Here is a 21,431-nt window from a genome sequence, read left to right as displayed (position 1 = left end):
GTATTCGAGCTCCCGGTATCCACGAAGCACACAACCCCCTGACCATTGATCTTAGCCGGTAACAAGTACATATTATGATTGTTTCGACTAACCTTGGTCGTGTTGATCCGCTTGGATATTGAACAGAATTTGTCCATGTGACCCTTTTTGCTGTACAAGCCGCAGGTATTCGGGCCCTTGGGGCACCTGATCGAATAATGGCCCGTATGGTTGTAACATGTAACCGTCGGTCTCTGCATGCGTTCCTCGGCTGCCGACGGCCTGGGTCTTTCCGCCGATATAGGAGCTGCGCTTTCGGACTTTCTGATCATCACCCCTCGATGAGGCGTGCGCGGGGCTGCATGTTTGACCGCTACTGCCTGGGGCATCGCACCCATTTCATTCATGGCCACATACAGCTCATCGGTGTCACCGTGCATTTTCTAGCGGATGATTCGGACGATGTTATCATCCTCGATCCCTCCGATTACGGCATCTTCTAAATAGGCGTGGATGTCCACCTTCAACGCCTGCAGTTTTGACAACTTCTCCAAACAGTGGTCACTTAGTCGCTGTCCTGGCTTCGCCATATATGTCGCTGCTTCCAGAAGTAATCGCGCGAACGGCAGCGGTTTTTTGAATCGTCGAACGAGCAGAGACTTAAATGACTTCCACGTATGGTCATTTGCCACCTCTTCGTCGTATACACGTCATGCATGACTCTTTAAGTTTCGGGCAACGGCATGCAAAGTGTTGTCGCCGCTCCACCCGTAGTGGTTCGCGAGCCGGTCCACCTGACGCACCCACAGTTCGACGTCCGCGTTGTTTCGCGATGGGTCAAATTTCAGGATTACGAACCCATCGTTCACAGGTCTGTGCTGCACGTTTTCCAGTTCCTGTCGCAGTCTTTTGACGGTAGCTCGCACGCCCTCCAAACTGGAACTATTCGTTGATTGCCGCCGACGGCGCGTATGATCACGCGAACCCCTTCGCACATCACTCCGCACTCGGTCACATTTACCCTCGCGATCCTCTAATAGATCGTACGAAGATCGCCTTCGCCAACCATCTCGCGATCCCCTTCGCGAATTATCTCGCGATCTCCTTCGCGACGCATCTCGCGATCTTCTTCGCGAATCATCTCGCGATTTCCTTCGCGACCTGTCCCGCGATCTCCCCCGCGAATCATCTCGCGACCTTCGTTGCGAAATGTTTTGCGCAATTGCTCTTCTGCTTGTTCATGTTCGCGCGAGCGTCCCCGTGAACAATTCCTCGAGCGTTTCTGCAATTTTGCACTCCGACGGCCCATTGTTTGGTGTTTAACCGGGCACAATCACCAATCACTTCACTCGGATATACACTGCCACAATCGCGTGAAAACGTCTAAAAGTTGTGCACTAGCGCAGATCCACGATATCACGAGCGAATGCCGAGGAAAGAGAAAAACACGTGGTTTATCCCACTTCTGATATACAAGAAAAACGCATAAAAAGTACAATAATATTGTTGCGACGAATTGAAGATGCATCGTTGCGGCAACGTGAAGGCTGTTCCGCAACGATGTGAAGCTGCCTCTTCGACCGAACGGAAGCGAGATCCCGTGTCTTCCGGTTGCTAGAGAAACCGGCAGTGATTTCAAAGAGAGTATCGCGAGAGTCCACGTAGTGGACGGTCGTTCCATTTGCGTATTAGTAACGTTTTTAGTTTGTGTTTACAAGTTGTGTGTTACATTGTATTGCTTGTGTTAATATGAGTTCATTGAGAAACGCCTCGCCCAGGCGCAACAATATTGTTATGCTGCCGTTGAGCTCCGCACGATGTAACGCAGTTAGTCGCTCGGGAAGAAGTGACTTTCCCGGCCTCGGAAAATGCTCGTCGACGCTGGCGAAAAGGTTCTTAAGGGGCCGCCCGTAATTTACGACGGGTCTGGCGCCGTGTAGACTAGGGCCTGTCATCGCCAAACAGGCCTTCGGGTCTCGCCCGCTGGGCCGTATTCAGAGCAGGGACAGGGGATATCGGAATTTTCCAACACGTGTATTTATGCTAAAAAAAATTTTCGAAACTTTTTTTTCATTATGGTACCTTCCTTATACCTTACATAGGTTGGAAAGTAAAAATGATGAGGCAGTCGAGACTTGGAATCGTATGCTGATTATCGCGAGGTCGTATTTCAGCTGTTTCTCTTTTACAAGAGCAAGAAGGAAAGGCTCACACTAGCGTTCTTTATCGTTTTCCCGAAATTGTGCGACGTGCCGAGTTCACGTACAGGTGACTCGTGCAGTAGCATATGCCTGCTATCCCCACTACTCCGTTGAACGCTAAGGAAGTTCGTCGTTTCTAGTGTCGACGTCGATGCACTCAATTATACCAAATCTGGCCACACTGCTCGCGATAATCGGCATACGATTTCAGGTCTCGACTGCCCCGGCATTTTTACTTTCCGATCTATGTAAGGTATAAGGAAAGTACCATAATGAAAGAAAAATTTATTCTTTCTACCTGCTGTTACAGCAGTGACTCATGTAGGTTGACGACAGTGTTTTGTTTATACTCCTCGCGGGTCGCTGAGTCGTAGAAACGACGAGGATGGAGAAAGAAGGGGCGTAGATATACATACATAGCCTAGTCTCCGTAGGTTTTTAAAGGACAATAATTAAAAATAAAATTCTATTGCATGAATAGCAATCAATTTAATGTATTTCAGTAATGTCTTCGGTAATGTATTCTTCAGTAGGGAATGAAAAAAAGGCAAGACGACTGTGCACGTTTTAATATACGGCGTGTGGTAATGTTACATTCTAATGGAAGGAGTGAAATTGAGATCCATCAGATTTCCATTGAACGGTAACGTGCACGTTATTGTTTTTCCAATATTTAAATTATTGTGTTATGTAAAGTTAAGTCAAATATATAACATTTAATTCTGTGTAACAAATTGATACGGTTATTGAAAAACATAGTGGGTAAAGTCAGTAGTAATCTATTACCGCGTGCACGGTACTGGCTAAGAGTGGTTTTTTTATTTTAATTAACCCTTAATTAACCCTTTAGGAGTGAGACTACTTTGAACAACATTATTCTAAAATAATTGTAGAATACGTTTTTAATGTGGTTTAGGTAGGTATGCGATGTATAAGATTTCGTTTAATTTTTCCTTTCTAGAAAAAATAGGAGAAAAGTTTATTTGATCTTAATCCTCCCTAAGATTTATATAAATCGTTTTCTTAAATCTCATTTCCCGCTGTAAGAGATCCCTCTCTCGTTGAACGAACTCTAATTCCCTTTCGTGATCGTTTCTTGGACCAGTTTGTTGTTCTGCCATTCCACTCGCACCTGCTTCTTGACACTCGTTGTCATTTTCGTTTGCAAAAGACATCCAGGTTCCTTCCGGATCAACAGCATTCAACCTCCATAAGAGATTGCTCTTCGATCCTGACGTCGCCAGATCAAGGCGCTTTAAATACTGCTTCAATTCAGGAATCGTAAAATGTTGACTCATTTTCGTCTCTTAAACTGCACAAAACATACACTAAATGTCTCACAAAATGTCTAAAAAAATGTTACAAAAATGTCTCACAGAACGTCTCACTAAATGTTCCACAAAATGTCAATTAAACTTCGTTCTTCACATAAAACAAAACGTCCACGTTGAATCCGTATCCCACTTCTAATGTTAAACTGTAAGGATTGTCGAGGATGGTCAGAGGTGTATGGTCGGATTCAAACACGTGGACAATAAACGTAACTATATAAGCTATATTATTGAATATTTACTAAAACTATTTAACATAAAGAACATAATACGTAAGGACATAAAGCGTAAACGTAAAACTGTAATTGCTCTCGACTAACGTTTGATGCAGAGTGACATTCCTGCAGTCAAAGTCGAACCTTCCTTATTCCTATCTTTATAATAATCAAAACAAACGTACGTTCGAGGCGCACTCGATACCTACTCTACCTTAGACTAAACACCATCAACGCCAACTGTCTCACGGTCCAAACACATATATACATACACTTCATACAAAATTGCAAACTGTCTTTGAAAAAAAATTAATACATTTTCATTGGTTATAAATTGAAAACTTCATTAATACCACATTTACTGTGAATCGATGTTATAAACAAATTCCAGAGTTTCGAGTTTGTAAAACACGAGTCAGTAAGTAGAATTTCTCATGCTGACAATGAGTGAGAACCACTATTGCATGCAAGCAGCTGTTCGCAAATTGCCGTTCTACAGGCGGAACATTAATCGTTAATATCTTTTTAACGAAGTTCCAATCAATAAATTGGTATTCTTGATTTTCGTCCTATTTTGGCCCCTAGAATCTTCCATTAAAATTTTCCCCAGGGCTGGCCGAATACCCTGTATATTGTTTATCTAAAAGCACTGTTCTTTATTTCAACTCTAAAAATATTGTTGGCTTCCACAATGTTCATGAAGCCGGCTATTTAGCAAATAGAAAAAATCTTATATGCAAAGAAAATAATTTATTTAACAAATTCTATGAAATAAATATACAAACAATTTAACAGAAAATGCTCAATTATATTAAAATACAGTTCAATGGTTTCTTGCAAATTCTAAATTCGTCTTGCTCAGGAAATTCTTAAATATCTATTAAATATCTAACAGGAAGGTTTTTCAGGTGTCCGCCTCCGATTGTTTTGAATTTTGGATATGTTTTAAAGGACCGAAAAATAAGATATACCTATTTTTTATATCGGCCCGTTTTCATATTTAGGGGGTGAAACGACCCCCTAAAGGTTTAGCTACAATAGGCTATCTCAAAAACTATCATAAATAGAAGAAAACTTCTTAAGGAAAAGTTTCATGATTTTTTATGCACATATCAATTCTGGCCATCAATTTTGTAAAAAATAATTTATTTATAACAAAAAATTTATTTATAACATTATTTTAAAAGAAATCACAATTTACATAATAACAACAAAGAACACAATTTTTTTCTGAATCCATTGATATATCACATAGTATGTTTGCCTCTTACAATTTTGCATATTTCAATATTTTATGTGTTGTGCACAAACATCGGGTGGTGGTCATAAATATATAAATATGACGTGCGGTCGATGTCTTTCTTGGGACGATATTTTTTGGCAAACAACATATATGATCAACTACACGTTATTTCTTTCTTTCTCACACTATAATCTATACATATGTATATCATATGACCAGGGAAGTTCTGTCGGCCAAGCATGAGATATATCATTTTACTCTAAATGGGTATTAACGCCATAAAATAGTATCAGTGGATGCATAAACAAGTGATTCTTATTACGCACTAAACAAGCAGTAAACAATTAATTATAAATGTATATATAATTCTTTAAACTATCAAATCCGAGCGTTCGACGTGATCACAGCATTTATTTTGTAATACAGTGATTAAAAATGATTATCAATCCGATGAATGTGATTAATTTGCTATTAGCAACATTTCAAACAATGTATTTAATGGATACTCCTGTAACAAGAGAGGAAGTACAACTTAAGGAAACCATTCAAAAAATGTTGCTCGATAGCATATTTGAATTTAATGAAATTGAAGATTCTGAAGAATGGTCATTGGACTTTTTGGATCAATTTAAAGAATGTGAGATTGAGGCTGTTGATGAAGATGATGCAGACGAAAATTAGTCTGGGGAGACATACTGAAGTTTGTTCGCAGCGTGACGAAGACGTTGATGTTGATTACAAACGGAATGCAGTTGCGTTTGGGAAAGGTTGAGAAAAAAGACGTAGACTTGCTACCATTCAACATAATTTTAAACTTGTTTCATCTGAACGACAATTACGAAGATGGACTCATCAAATTGAAGCATGAGGAACTAGAAAAGAAAGATTGGCTCAAATTTCCGAGTTCGTGATAACAAATTTGAAGAGAGCTATTGATTCGGGTATATTTTGCATGATAGAGATATTCGACGATGGGCTTTACAAGCATATAAGGAACAAGGTAACGATTATATGACATTTAAAGCTTCCAAAATATGGCTGTATAATTTTAAAAAAGCTCATCGTATTGTTTCTCGAAAAGTAACAAAATTTGTAACACGAAAGACAATAGAAGATGAAGTATTGAAAGTTAAAGCTACGGATTTTGTCAATGAATTAAAACCTTTGAGATTAGACTCGAGATGAGTCTATTCTCTCTCATGCCCTTCTATTAGACTCCTGAAGTGGACACTAAATAACTTTACTAGTGCCTAGTATACATAGTAAACACCAGATATTATAATGAACATTAACCATACATTATATCTGATATGACCGCCACCCGATGTGTGTGCGCAACACATATATAATATTGAAATACGCAAAATTGTAAGAGGCAAACATACTATGTGATATATCAATGGATTCAGAAAAAAAATTGTGTTCTTTGTTGTTATTATGTAAATTGTGATTTCTTTTAAAATAATGTTATAAATAAATTATTTTTTACAAAATTGATGGTCAAAATTGATATGTGCATAAAAAATCATGAAACTTTTCCTTAAGAAGTTTTCTTTTATCTATGATGGTTTTTGAGGTAGCCTATTGTAGCTAAACCTTTAGGGGGTCGTTTCACCCCCTAAATATGAAAACGGGCCGATATAAAAAAATAGGTATATCTTATTTTTCGGTCGTTTAAAACATATCCAAAATTCAAAACAATCGGAGGCGGACACCTGAAAAACCTTTTTCTGAAATTGCTATTATGCACTTGCTATTATGCACTTTGAGTGCGTACGGGGGTAGTCGGCCGTGATGTCGAAGGCGCAGGTATTTGGGTCTAAGGTACCACTGAAAACCTAATTAAAGGGGTACGTGTCGTATAGGAGATTTACGATACGCCAATTTCTATTGACGAGCTAGTTAGTAAGACAATAAAGGTGGAAGTGATCGCCAGATGATCAAATTCTTCGCAAATAAAGTAATTTGTAGGATCTTAATTCCTCGTGCTATTAAACAGTCGAAAATAAAAAAGCGCATACCAAGCAATTCTATCATGAACTCATGTTTAGAATTCCAAACAAATATCATTATATTTTCTCTTGTACACTAATGGGTGTGAGTAAAACGGACAAAAATGTATTTATTTACAAAACAACGACACTATACAAAAGATATGAACAATTAAAACCCACTGATATAACGAGTACGATTTTTTCTTTTTCTTCTCTCACTTAGGCATTTCTTCCAACTCACATATATTTCAATTCTCTCGCTTTCGTTCCTTGATTCGTACTGTCCGTTAGACACAACGTTCGGTCGCTCACTCTCTCACCATGAAACATATATTCTCTAGACACATCGCCACGCTCACTTACAAAGATAAACACTAGGCCACAACATACAAATAAAGTTCACATTCTAATCTATGATAACCATATTACCACAATGGGAACTGAAAAGTTCGCAATCGTTCTCTTTCTACAATGTAAACGGTGGTATAGAACAGAATAATTTATTCATTAGTATTGTAAGGGGATGGCCGGGATTCGGGGTAAAATGCAGAAAGACCGACTTGAAAATGATATACGAGTTTATTCGTCTTTCCTCGACGACGACCTGGACGAGACTGCCTCCCAATTGTCGGAACATTCGGTCATTGCCGACGAATCGGCATCTCTTAAAAGAACTGCGTCGCATTCGCGCGGCGCGCTATAAAACTCTTTCCGCGGCTCGCGGTCGCCTTTGACCTACTGCCACGTGTACATGGCAGCTGGTCGGCCAACGTCTTACAGTATTATACAGGGTGTTCGACCACCCCTGGGAAAAATTTACATGGGCGATTCTAGAGGCCAAAATAAGACGAAAATCAAGAATACCAATTTGTTGATGGAAGCTTCGTTAAAAAGTTATTAACGTTTAAAGTTCCGCTCATACTGAATTTTTTTCTCGAAAATGCGCAAGATTTCGGGGTTATGTCTATTCACCAAAAATGATTGTAATTGACCTCCGCAACTGAAAATAATTTTTCCAAAACGATTTGAAATTTTTTTTTTCATCAAGAAATTTTACACCTTCTCGAATTTTTTTCTAAAAAGTAGGTGGGATTTCGTGGGTATGTCTATTCACCAAAAATGATTGTAATTGACCCCCGCAAAACAAAATAATTTTTCCAGGACGATTTGAAATTTTTTTTTTTTCGTCGAAACATTTAGGCACCTAATTAGATTTTCGGTAAGGAATTTTTTTCTCGAAAGTGCGTAGGATTTTGGAGGTATGTGTAATGACCAAAAATTATTGTAATTGATCTCCGCAACCGAAAATAACTTTTCTTTCGCCGAAAAATTTCAGCACCTATCCGACTTTTTTCTCGAAAGTGGATAAGATTTCGGAGGTATGTATATTCACCAAAAATGGTTGTAATTGACCTTCGCAACCGAAAATAATTTTTTCAGAACGATTTGAAATTGTTGAATTTAATTGTCAATAACTTTTTAACGAAGCCTCCATCAACAAATTGGTATTTTTGATTTTCGTCTTATTTAGGACTCTAGAATCTCCCATTAAAATTTTTCCCAGGGGTGGCCGAACACCCTGTATAATAGATGAATTAGTTGGAAAGAGGTTTATACACAGTAGAATAAAATATATGTCGGAATCCATTAAAAAAAGTTTTTGTTCTCAAATTGAATGTTACTTCACGTTGTGTAAATAAAGTTATGTTGGCTCTAATCGATACCTAAATGTAATCGATGCAAAGAATATCATCGGGAACGCAAACGTGCGTTTGGTTGGCGTTGACGTTTGAATGTGGCCTTTGAAGATAGTCGAGTTGGTTGTCTGGTTACCGGAACGTTAGAAAAAAGAAATATTCGAAAAAGAAAAGAACAGAATTAAAAGGGTTTCCAGACTGAAAGGACGTGCGGGAAAATTAGAAAAAGAATCCCTGCAAAGGACTCATCGGTTGACGTTGTACATTCTTTCATGTTATTAAACTGTTTGTGTGATAGTTAACAGTTATTAGTTTATTTAGTTTAAAGAGTTAAGAAAAACAGGAAATGCATAGAGTGACGAGACAAAGGCTTGGTCGCCCGAGAGGACCTAATACAAGTCGCCCTAGAGAAATGGCCAATGAAATGGTTTCTCCGACATATATTATTAACTTAATGAGATGCATGACAGACGTTGCCAATAAATTCAGTTTATGAAGCAATAAACAAACATTGCCGTTTTCTCACCAATCTGTAAATAGCTGGAAATTATATGATTATTGAATGAATATTGGTCGTGGCCGTTCAAACATTTCGCGAAAGTTAAATTTCTGACTGATCCAATGGTGCACGGATGCATATTGCATAATTGCCTGTCGATTCAGACCACGATGGGCATTGAACTCGAGCCAATTGATGGCCGAATGCAAGTCAATTTAATTGCATTCACGGATGGACAACTAACATCTGGAAAAAGCTCGGTCATTTCTGAATACCTCAGAAGTTGATCACAATTCGATATTCAATATTCGATAATTTATGAATTTAGCATAATTTGCAACTGATCTTGCTAAAAGTGAAAACCAATCCATCGAACTGGACGTCTCATTTCCTTTTATTTGCCAGCTATTGATTTTTGTTTCTATAACTGCTTCATAAGGTTTCTATTTTCTTCTTCAGAGATCGTTATTATTGTTATAAACAAAACAAACATTTATAGAAATTAGATTTTCAATTCAGTAATGATCTCCTACATTATATTTCTAATTAAATGTTAATAAATTATATAGAATAATTGTTTAATCAGTAGAATTATTAGCTATTGCAATAGGATGTGCAAGTGTAATATAATGAAAACTTTGTGAAATTTTCTTGATTTAGTTTGAAAAAGAAAATAGTCAGGAAATCTAGTAAATATTTACATTATAACTATTGGAATAGGTAGGGTTGTGGGACGTATGATTGATTAAAACGACAATGATTACTGGTAAATTTATTAATGCTTTTATTAAATACGCTAAGGTATATCTCAGAGTTTTGAACCGTTCTCTATGAGATCTGTTTCGAGACTGTGACTTCACCCGCAGAAGAAAGGCGAGAGTGAAGTGCAGTTCGCCCTAGCGACGAACTGTTATCTTCGTATAATAAACACCATGAGTTCGTAAAACACATGGCCAAAACTGAAGGAAACTCCAGACATATACAATCGTCACTGGAGATGATTTTTGTAACATAACAAGACGGTTAGGAAATCCAACAATAACTTAGTCTATTTCGCCTCTCTGAAAATTAGCGTGGATGCTAATAACTTTTGTGGGCAAATGTAACTTTAAAAATAAATAAATAAGATTGGAAAGCGTTTTGAAATTTATATTAAATATAACAGTTGTCATTTTTAACATATTTTCTAAAAAATTGCTTTTCATTTTTATTGTTAAATAGTAAACAAAATTGTTAAAATTTCTTGTTAATTCATGGAATTTGAAGATTTGAAATTATTGATAATTATTTAGAATTACCTTGTATATCCAGACAAATATTTACATCGTACTCAAGTAAATGAAAGTTTCTGTCAAAGCGTTTATTTGAATTTAAGTGAAAGATTTTAGCAAGATGCAATAATAATTCTATATTATTTAGTAAACGTAATTTGCAATTCGAAGCGAAAATTATTAAGAGTCACTTCATTTAAAGTAATATCGAGTAAGATAGCAACCGTGAAAGGAACTGTAATATCGTCCGCGAAACTTAATTATGAAGCAATTAACGTCGCCTAAAATTCGCAAGTAGAAGTGTCAATCAATTTCATGAGGTTGCTCCATCGAAAAGTGCTTTGACAAATTTCAAACTTTTATACAAATGCTGTTGTTACGTATGCCGAACGTTTCGTTTCTCAATTTTTCCTCGCCACTTGCGTGCATTAGGAAATCGCCCTGCTACTTATCTAACCTTTGAAATGGGGGTCACTTCCGTCGAGATACAGCAGCTCAGTAATTAACGCAATTCGGAGAATACTAAATACTATGATTTCTAATGTACATCTGAATTCGCCCCCACAGATTTTTGGGTATATAAACCCCGTGATTTCATTACTCGGGGGATCATAATCGTACCGTGACGTTTAGATTCAAAGTCACGTCTCTCGTTACGCGTCCACGGATTTAATAGTCAGTTGCATCTCGTGAGATCGGGCTACAGTACCTTTTCGTATCAATTTTACACCATATAGAATCTGTGAACCGGTATAAATTCTATTATGACCTTTATTTTCAACCGACTTACCCCCGCATCGCCAGTGTGTCAACACCGAGCAAGAACTATTTAGGTATTTATAACTCTCTTTGAACGCGATATAACATACACAAAACACTTGTATTTACTTGATGATTTAAGAATATATCTAGTTTCATTATTAGATCAGAGTTACCCAACTTCTTTAACCCATCATTACATAAAAGGATTATTATTAGTGAAACGTTCCCACAATAATATAACTTTATCGCTCGAATTATATTATATTTAATAATTGAAAGTTATAAGGTCAAGTAACATATCCTAAATCCAAATACGAATTCTTACAACCTAGTGGCTCCTCGATTTCGCATCACGTTCGTCCGCATCCTACAGATCCCTGATTTCGCATTCGTCTGTGATTTATCTAACCTCCCACCAGCTCCTCGATTACGCATTGAGTTCGTCTGCGTGTCTTCCAAGCTCCTAGCAGCTCCCCGATTTCGCATGGGGTTCGTCTGCGTCGTCAACGGCTCCCATCGTCAGTGACTCCCCGATTTCGCATCGGATTCGTTCACAACATTTCACCCTCCTACGGCTCCTCGGTTTCGCACCAGGTTTGTCCGTACTCCATCCTAGAGGCTTCCTGATTTCGCATCAGATTCGTCCTCGTTATCAACTATACTAGCGGCTCCCCAATTTCGCATCGGGTTCGTCCGTGTACCTTACTAACAAATTGATATCATATTCCATACTCTCTCTCGCACTCGCAGGTCATGCGCGCTGCACGGCCCTGGCTCACAACACTGTTAAAATAAATGTATTCGCAAACGTAGTTACTTCGTTGAAATAATTATGAAACTATAAGGTAATTATTTACTTTAGTGATTCCTCGCCGATTTCTATGACCTTGAAATATGTTGTCAAGGTCACTGTTATGAATACTTTTTCTTGATACATGTTACCGCCGCTCGCCCTTTGTTTTCGAGATATTTGCAAAAATAATTTTATGTCTGAATTAGCCTCTGGTTGCGTTGCAGATAAAATATTGTACTTTATTCTTTACTATTATTATTATTATCGTTATTATTAACAGAAATTGGAAAAATGTCTGCCATTATATCAAAAAATGCAGGTATTCTTGTATTGAAATCATATTGTCGTCGAAACAAAAACTCAGCTATGTAACCGACATAATGCTCTTTCCGGGTCCCATATCGTGGAATATTCGTTCTTGTTTCACGCCAACAACGTTCGATGTTCAATCATAATATTTACACCATATTAACTTGGTACAAACCAATAATCAAATACCAGTATACAAATAATGTATACTGTGTCAAGCTAATATCGGATAATATTAATAAAGAAAATTGAAATAGAAAATGAATGCGTGGCCGGCCGCCTTACGGCGGCCGGTAATAAATAAACTAACCCAGACCTAATCCATTATATTAGTTACTAGGTAGAATAGTTAGGTTTGGATTAGATCTGGGTTAGATTTTTTTATACCGGCCGCCGTTAGGCACATCCGTATACGCATCCATTGCCGGTCGCCTCGATGTATCTATAGAAACAATAAACAATCAGCGATTCAACGCTTACACACACGCTGCTACAGTCACGTACGTATAGATACAATTCATTGTAGTAGCAGCGATCTTTTTGACGAAAAATCTCGGAAACTAAAGCCGAGCGGCGGTAACACGTATAAAGAAAAAATCTTCATAACAGTGATCTTGACAACATATTTCAAGGTCATCGAAATCGGTGAAGAATCGCTAAAGTAAATAATTACCATGGAATTTAAACCAAATGAAATCAAATTTAATATTATCACGAAATAATGTAATATCGACAGAATAGATAGACTTGATCGTAAACTATAATTTGAACAAAATAAATGGCTATGAAATTTAATAATGACAAGATGAATTGAATAATTAGAAATTTTCGTGAAATATATGCCGTAAAATAAATTAATGGTCTGCCAAAAAAATCGTGTGTCATCACCAAACAATGACATCAAAAACATTCTTTATTGAACAAAGAATACACTATTATTCTACGCTTAGGGGCAAACATTTTTGTTAAATTTTTTTATCGTTAAATATTTAATTAATGTCTATTCGGTATAACAAAAAATATTTTAAATTAAAGAAACGTTATTTTTATATTTAGTGTAATTACTAAATTAAACAATGAGAATATTTTAAATGTTGAATGAATTAACGAAGAACGTATTGAGACAAAGAATTTTTATAAACAATAAATATTTATAATTTGTAAATATAGTCGTCACTTCGAGAATGAATTTATCATATAAGACAGAAATAAAAAATTTCGCATGAATATTTTATTAATTTATATGTATTGTGTCTATTGTTTATATATCTCAAAGTATGTTATTGCAGAGTTATTTCAAATTTAGTCTTATCAAAACAATTGACATGCAGCATTACCAATGACTTACAAGCAGTTAATGAAATCATGTACGAGATACGATTATGTCAAATATTGGTTGTAAGTAATAGACAATAGGTGGATTCAATACCACAGTCACAATTTGACACGAAAATTAACGCTGAAAATGGAATTTCAAAAGTAATGATTCGAAGTTTTTATCGAGCTCATCGGGACCGAGGTGTTTTGTCTCTTCTTCGCTCGTTGAAAGAAAAACTCGCGATAGAAAATTCATTAACACCCCAAATCCCAATTGGCTGAATTTTCCTCCAAGAGGATGGGCCTTCTTTCCTCGATCGAGTAAGTGGAGGAAGAGTCCTCGTCCTCCTGGCCAACGAGATGGAGAAAAATGCAGCCGTTGGGGTTTTCTAAATGTTTAACCCCTTGTCATATAATAACGAGTCTGACTCGTGGCAAGTTCTTGATGGCAAGTTTCACAATCGTGAGGCTGCTCACTCGTCATCAAGTTTTACATATTAAAATCAACACATTTTTCCATCCACGAGGTATTCGTAAAACAAATCTATTCTTTTTCGTGGTCATTCCGTCTCTGAACAAATGTAAACAAAATTAAATAATTATACCTTTAAAAAATTATTTGAAATTAAATTGTATGTCAAGGCGTTAATAAAAATCTACAGTGTCCGCCAGTGTCGCGATATATGTGCTCTTTGTTACCGCGAGTCGACGAGTGGAAATGGGACATGCGACCCAAAGTCCTTGAGTGGACCGCTCGCCGACGGATTTATTCAGAGCAGAGCGACTGCAAACCGGAGGTGCGTTCCGAGGCACCTTCTGGCTGGCAAATATTTTCCTCGTAAAGGAGAAATTTCGAGGGATACGGCGGTTGATTCTGTTCCTAAAATTTAAACAATAGCCAGTCAGAGTGGCCGGAAAAGCAGACACTTCGTCTTGGGTATTACATGTTCCGAAAGACGGAACACTTTGCAGTACATACAATATTTCCCATTTCTTCAGAAACACTCTGTATAAAACCGTTGTTATTAAACTGTATATTAAGTAGATAAATTTTTAAGAAATGCTCTGATTTAGATTTCGTTTTTTTTATTTCTTCTCTTAGAGGAACTGGCTAGTGTTTGGAATATAATCCGAAGCTTGCAGTTGGCACGCGATTTCTCGCGAATATGCCAAGCGTGTAACGAAATGCAACGGGTTCTACATGAAATAATAAAACTGGTTACGTAAGCTTAATAACATAAAGGTCAGCATAACCACGTTGCGAACGTTTTTATCCGAGAAAGAGGAAGGAATGAGAAAAACTCCATTCGCCTTTCGTTTCGAGAATCTACAATGCAAATTCGATCGTTCAGGGTGTTAATACAAAATTGGGAAAATTTCGTTTAGGCCCGATTACAAATTTACATAACCGTATATACATATAGGAACGTGTGTAAAATAAAATTCGCTTCGTCCGTGCCTAATTGTCGCTTCGAATACAACTGAATTGTAGTTTGCCATGCACATAGTTTAGAAGATAAAATGTAATTAGCTAGACTTGGAAATTTGGAAATAATTTCAAGGATACTTTCCTCCTTTTCATGTCGAAGTACGAAATTGAAGGTTGTAACAAATTTTCACTTGCCTCTTTACTGAATTTGCATATTTTTTCATACAATTTTAATCTTCTGAATACGCTGCTCATAGAAATATTAAGTTGAGTGATTTGAAATAATTCTGTAGAATCAATTGGAATTAAGTTTCGATATAGTATCGTAAATAGTCGAGACCATAAGAAAAACAAATTGAACATTTTGTAAGCAGCCTTTAGGTTTGTAATGAATGGGTACAGTTACATTATGTGAGAATATTGATTAAAGGCATCGCCGACTATGTGTGTGTGTTTCGCGTGAAGTGTGCATTTAAAAGTTGTTCATTTAATTAGTTACTCGCTTGTTAATAATAATTTACTTAGTTACGTTCTGGTTAGCTTTCCGTACGAACCATTGTACTGAAATATTAAAGGGAAATATCTGAAATATCTTACACTTTGTAACTCTCTACCGAGAAAAATAAACCGTAAAATATACAGGGTGTTCGGCCACCCCTGGGAAAAATTTTAATGGGGGATTCTAGAGGCCAAAATAAGACGAAAATCAAGAATATCAATTTTTTGACTGAGGCCTCGTTAAAAAGTTATTAACAATTAAATTCAAAAATTTCAAATCGTTCTGAAATATTATTTTCAGTTGCGGGGGTCAATTACAATCATTTTTGGTGAATACACATACCTCCGAAATCGTACCCACTTTTGAGAAAAAAAATCGAGAAGGTGTGAAATTTTTCGACGAAAAAAAAAATTTGATATCGTTTTGGAAAAATTATTTTCGTTTGCGGAGGTCAGTTACAATCATTTTTGGTGAATAGACATACCCCCGAAATTTTGCGCATTTTCGAGAAAAAAATTCAGTACGGGTGAAACTTTAAACGTTAATAACTTTTTAACGAAGCCTCAATCAACAAATTGGTATTCTTGATTTTCGTCTTATTTTGGTCTCTAGAGTCCCACATTAAAATTTTTCCCAGGGGTGGCCGAACACCCTGTATATAAATACAATGCAATCCATAAGGAACATCGTAGAGGGTAACTTTCTTATCCTTCTCTATGAAACTATTCTATTTCAGTGCAGCCTATTTACAGACTGACTTATAATTTTATAATGGGTTTAATGTACACAAATGATATTAAATAAGAAATAAATCCAAGAATCTTCGAAATTGTTGTGCATTTGTTTCAATCTAATATAATATTCGTGATTTGCAATTCATAATAGTGTTATTATTGCTATAACTGATTTTCATAGCGATTGGTTTCAGTTATAATCGTATCGGTATTGTGAGAAATATACAGGGTGTCCCGTAAATAGTGTAAGAGCCGGAAATGTGGGGTAGTTGAGACGATTCTGAACAACAATTTCCTTTGCAAAAATGTCGGATGGAGCTTCGTTTTTGAATTATTAACGAAAAACACTGACGAATCACGGCGCGCACTCAGGGCCGTCCGAACTAAGAGAGCCACCGTGTCGGGTAGGTAGCAAGATGTGCATCGGAAATACGTCGAGGAACGAATACAAATAATTAAAAATACTACCACTGCAACTGTTACCTCTGCGGATTGGATAAATCAGCCAGCTAAATCGAATTTATTAATTATTTGTATTCGCTGTTTCCAAGGAAGAAGGAATAAAATGTGGAAGGAGCTCTCGGAATTTTTAGGAAATTCTTCGCACCTGAGTGACGCTTCTCGCCAGAGTGTGTTAAAATTAAAATAAGAATTATTTTCAGAAAATTAAAATAAATACGGTAAGAACCATTTGTAATCGTTTGTTATTAAAAACTGTACTGGAAAAGCAGACTGGATTTGTGCATACCGAAACATTCTTCGCATGCAAGGGGTTAATAGAGAATTAATTGAAATTCGCCTTACCCATTTACTTGCAAGTTGCAATAGTACCGGTTAGTGCACCCCTGTCAATCATGGAAAGGTCGAAGACCCCAATAAAAATCAGCTGATGGAACGGCCCGGTCACTGTACCCGCTTCTTACCCCGATAATGTAAAAGTGAAAAGTGCTAGTGACCGTGCTGTGAAGTGTTTTCTGGGTAAGAAGCGAGTGCAGTGACCGGGCCGTCCCATCAGCTGATTTTTATTGGGGTCTTCGACCTTTCCTTGATTGACAGGGGTGCACTAACCGGTACTATTGCAACTTGCAAGTAAATGGGTAAGGCGAATTTCAATTAATTCTCTATTAACCCCTTGCATGCGAAGAATGTTTCGGTACGCACAAATCCAGTCTGCTTTTCCAGTACAGTTTTTAATAACAAACGATTACAAATGGTTCTTACCGTATTTATTTTAATTTTTTGAAAATAATTCTTATTTTAATTTTAACACACTCTGGCGAGAAGCGTCACTCAGGTGCGAAGAATTAATTTCCTAAAAATTCCGAGAGCATCTTCCCACATTTTATTTCTTCTTCCTTGGAAACAGCGAATACAAATAATTAATAAATTCGATTTAGCTGACTGATTTATCCAATCCGCAGAGGTAACAGTTGCAGTGGTAGTATTTTTAATTATTTGTATTCGTTCCTCGACGTTTCTCCGATGCACATCTTGCTACCTACCCGACACGGTGGCTCTCTTAGTTCGGACGGCCCTGAGCGCGCGGCAGGCACGCGCCGTGATTCGTCAGTGTTTTTCGTTAATAATTCAAAAACGAAGCTCCATCCGACATTTTTGCAAAGGAAATTGTTGTTCAGAATCGTCTCAACTACCCCACATTTCCGGCTCTTAGACTATTTACGGGACACCCTGTAGTGATTTCACGTGACAAATATTCGATCGATTTCGTCGGGTCCTATTAGGCCTGAGTACAGCACTAACGGTGTGCACATGCGCATGCGCGTGTGTAATGCGAACGGCATGGTGGCGTGCTTCTTGGTGAGTCCAATATGGCTGTGCTTCGCGTACACGTGTTCTCGTGCGTTGTGTGCTTTATTACTTGTTTAATATATATCGTCTAATAATTTTCCGTTTAGATCTGTGCATCCATAATTAACCCGGTCCAATTTCGTCCCTCGTTAAAGGCCTGACAGGTATGAAAGGATTTCAGATTTTCTAATATTATGTCATTTGTTAGATTAGACATTTTGACTAAATACAATAGTTTGGTGTGGAGTACTAATAAACGTCCACGAATAGTTCCATACTTGTTCATTTTCTTTAATGTGAAAACTGCTGTAGGATTTTTTCGATTAAGTCAGTTACGTTACAATGCAATGAGCGAAGGTAGAGCATGGATCTATTTTGTTCTTCTTACATCTATTTAACGAATTTGCATAAAAATTCAATGTCATGCATATCAAATGGTGATATTTGTAACATGTCACAGATTTCATCTGGTTTAACTTTATTGTAAAGCATTAATAAAACAATGATGCTGTTATACAGTGAGTGCCAACGAGTTGGCAAGGAGTTTTCGAAATATGACAAAATAATATTCCTCTAGAAGTATGCTCGCAAACTCTCTGTTCAAGAGATATTGACTTCTAAAGTTATATAGTTATGAATAAATAATATCGAAATATATTGTTTAGTTTTAAGATACTGATTGTAGTAGTCTCTTACGGGAATGTCAGGAATCGTAATCGAACACTTAAAAGATGAATTTTAACGATTAGCATGGATGATATATATATTAGGGATGTGTGAGCGCCTGACATTTCGAGTTCGAGCCCAGTTGAAGAAAGTCGAGCGGGTTCGAGCGGACTCCCGAGACATTCGAACTCTCGGACGGCTCGACCGATCGACTCGACGCTACGGTTCGACTGTCTGTTGGGTATTTGATAGTAATAAAAACATAAAAGCATATGAATATGTATTTTAACATATATGTGTTAATATTTTATTTTAAGATTTCATGTAAGAAGCATAGTCCTTGCACATTTACTGGCAGCAATCGCGCTTGTGTTTGCATTACTATGTTTCCGGCAGTAGAAAATAAGCGTTCGCTTTTTACTTGTGTTGCTAGTACAGCAAGACAATCTTTAACTGTTCGAGACAGTATTGGAAATCGTGTCTGATTTGATTTCCACCAGTCTATAATATTTGTTTTCCGCGGTACTAAATTTTCAACAAAATATGTTTGTATTTCTCTATTTTTACGCGTTGTAAACGTTTCTGGTCCTTCTTCTGTGCTGTCCAGCGTCTTATCAAAAAAATGAGATAATTTTGAGTTTGTTGCTCCTAATCAACAAATTATAATACAATGATAAATTTTGAAATTGATGAAATTAAAAAATAAAAATTGTACATATGTGTAACTTTAAAAACGTACAGCTTTTACTGGTGCCTTTAGTATTGTATTTTTTATTATTTAAATTTATACTTGAAGGATTGTGACAGTTAAAGAAGGGACTGTTCTCTGCGGTACAAGGAATTTTAAAGTAAACAAATTTTGCAGCGAAATGAATCACATTGAGTTTTCTCGCTCTCTCTACTATAAACAATCGGAAAATATTTAGGTTTAGATTATCTAGTTTTGGGTTGACGAATCGACGATGCATGTACAGCGGACAAAAGGGTGAAAAAACTAAAGGGCGTTGAGATGCTTCTTTCGTAAGAGGTTTTATTTTACTGCCAGCAGAACGCTCGTTTCTCCTCGGGATCGTTCCGCTCTCCTCCCTTTTCGGAATCGACACCTCTTATCTCTTAAATCTAAACATCCGTCACACCAACTGCGGCGGCCGCCTCAACGATTGCTTACAACTCGGCCAATCCTAACAATTGTGATTGTCCTCAATCATGTATGCATACGTACAGTTTTACCTTTATCTTAGAATTAATTATATCTTGCTATCTATATATTAACATAAAATGCTTAAGCTAACATAAAAATAAACTTATACAATTAATAAGATATAGTTAATGACATGTAAACTTATATAACTAGCTAACTGATTCTAACTATTTAGTCTAAAGACGAATCCATGACTTCATCTGGTCTGGTCCAATGATTCCTGAAAATGGAACCCTCGTCAGTTGAAATCCATCAATGTCTTCCACAACGTACCTATCTTTATCTAAAACCTTTTTTACTTCATATGGGCCTCGGAATTTCGGGATCAGCTTTTTATTGGTACCGGGTGTAACATCACGATTCCTTATCATAACATAATTACCAGTTTTGTATATAGTTGCTTTTTTATGTGTACGATTATAAATTTGCTCATTCATTCGTTGATTTTTTTGAATAGCTTGTGTAGCTGCATTACGTATTGCTACCAGGTCTCTTTCCTCCTCACTCTGTGCTTCAAGAATTACTCGTAACTTATCGTTTATTATTTCGAACTGGTTCCTTCCAAAAAGCAGTTTACATGGAGTTTCATTTGTTGAACGACAAACAGTGTTATTTATTGAAAATTCTACGAACTCTAGTACTCGATCCCATTTTCCCGGACTTATACTCAATTTTGCTAACATAGGATTAATAATACGATTGTACCGTTCCACCTGACCATTAGCACGAGGTGTTCCAATAGCAATCTGAACATGTTCTATACTTTCATCTTGCATAAAATCTCTGAATAATCCTGAAGTAAAACATTGTTGGATTCCAATGAATTTAACAACACTTTTATTAAGAAAACTCTTACAAATGTTGGGTCGGCTGAATGCTGAACTTTTTCTGAGAGGTTTTTCGGTTTTTCAGGCGTTTTTATGCTATTGCTGGAAATAGGCAGAGGTAGGGACGATGGTCAAGGGAGAGTGTGACTCAGGAAGGGTACGAGGTTTAGGATGAGTAAGGTTTGGGAATCGTGACTAGGATGTTTGGATGAGTAATGTTTGTAATGTGACGGAGTGGTGTTTGTTGGGTCGTGTTGGTCATCCAACACCTCCCCCTTTTAGTTCGAAGATCGTAGTCTTCGAATTAAAGTTTTCCCTTATGATCTTAGTTCGTAGTGCATAAGTCTTAATTCATAGATACAATTAAGCTTAAAGTAGTTTGTAACTTAATTACGATATGTGTGTTTATAAGTTATAAAGGTGTTGTGCTTTTTCGATGTCGAGATACATTGGATCGGAGATAGTATCTGCTTGTAGATGGTGGCGTTGATCGCGGCTGATGTTGGTCCATGGTTGGTTCTGTAGAAACTTGGAATTCCCCCTGCCTCTCGTATATAGCCAATTCTGTAGAATGTTCTCGATGTTCCGTGTGATCGCTTGAGTCAAAGGTGCAGTTGACAAAATTCTTTATTGCAGGAGGTATTATTTCCCCTGT

Source organism: Colletes latitarsis, chromosome 1, assembly GCF_051014445.1.
Source record: "Colletes latitarsis isolate SP2378_abdomen chromosome 1, iyColLati1, whole genome shotgun sequence".
NCBI classification, from domain to species: Eukaryota; Metazoa; Arthropoda; class Insecta; order Hymenoptera; family Colletidae; genus Colletes; species Colletes latitarsis.
Note: the sequence above shows the minus strand (reverse complement) of the source record.